Raw genomic sequence first — 1,486 nt, 5'->3', positions numbered from 1 at the left:
TATGGGAAAAATCTACCTTCTCTGCTCTCCCTTCATGTTTCATGAGTGGCACAAGGAATGTAAGACAGTTAGCAACAAAGTCTTTCCCTCCTCCATGGCTCCCAGCTGAGATATCCATATCAGCAGTTCCCAACAGCTGCCCTCTAAGCAGCAGAAACTCCCAAATGATACAGTTCCTGACTCAGAGTCTTTTCTTTCCAATTATACCCACAGTCTTGACAGGCGACCAACGGAGATTGAACAACAGTTCCTGCTGTGCCCAGCAATTTTCAAGCATCCTAACTGTCCTTCCCAAATAGCATCTGAGACTGTGGGTTTCTTGGTCACCTGGTCTGCTCAGAGCATCTTCCTGAATAAATATTTTTTTCACAGGCTACCAACCATCTGCAGCTTTCGTGCTACATAGCTTTTTAATGAAATCTGTCCAAAGACCTCTAAATGAATAGTTTCAGAATATATATATATATATCTGTGGCTAGTCATACTTACATAACCTGTTTGTGGCACAATTGTTGGGACTCATTTTCCAGTAAATGCTATATGAAAGCAATTCTAATTTCTGTGAAATAAGCTCTCCCAAGATTTAGTCCTCTGACAGAAGTACTTGAAATGATTTCTAGATGAATTATTTTGTACTGAAAATTGAAAAACGGAAAATTCAACTCATACTAGATTTAATAAAGGAACAAAAAATGAAACCCTCTAAGTGTGCTTCAGACTATCAAGTAATGACTTACAGGTAAATTGTGAGTCATAGATCAATATCACAAGAGATCCACTTTGTCTGTTTTTAGCCATCTGTTCTTTTGAATTTCAACTTCATCCTCTTTCTGGTCTTCCTCAAAATAGGTAAAATAGAAAGCAAATTTTTTATCACTTTTTGTTTCAATCTTGCCTCTTCAGAGAATCAAAATATTAGAAGCCTAAATCTTGACATTGTATTACAGGAGTTACACTCACTTTTCTGGTATCATCCAGCACAGCAGCTGTGATTTGTTTTGTTTTACTTTTTGACTTACGACTCTTAGTCATTGGCATGTGTTTCTGAGAACAATAACTCTACTCTCAGTCTCTTGACTCTTTAAAACTATCTTTAAACCTTTAATAGGATGGTGCAAAATTTCTAGAATTAAATTTTCTTCTTATGTCCTACATTTGCATGCAAATGAATAAATGATTATATAGTAACTGGGAAAATTTTAAAAAGCATAATGTTTTATTAACATTATGGGATTAAACCATCAGTAAGGCCCACAGGAATTAAAGACAAACAGGAATCCTACTTTTGGTCTCACTAACTCCTCAGTGGAGCAGTGATTTTTTTTTAGTAACAACGACAAATTCTGGAATAAAATACAATGGAAAACTACTTAGAGACATTGAAATTAGTATAAAAGCATGCAGATTCTGGAATATACTCAACACTTGGAAGAAGATTAAGTATGGTATGTAGGATGAATACTATATATATATAACATATGATATA

Source organism: Chinchilla lanigera, unplaced genomic scaffold (assembly GCF_000276665.1).
Source record: "Chinchilla lanigera isolate Chin_1 unplaced genomic scaffold, ChiLan1.0 scaffold00067, whole genome shotgun sequence".
Classification (NCBI taxonomy): Eukaryota; Metazoa; Chordata; class Mammalia; order Rodentia; family Chinchillidae; genus Chinchilla; species Chinchilla lanigera.
Note: the sequence above shows the minus strand (reverse complement) of the source record.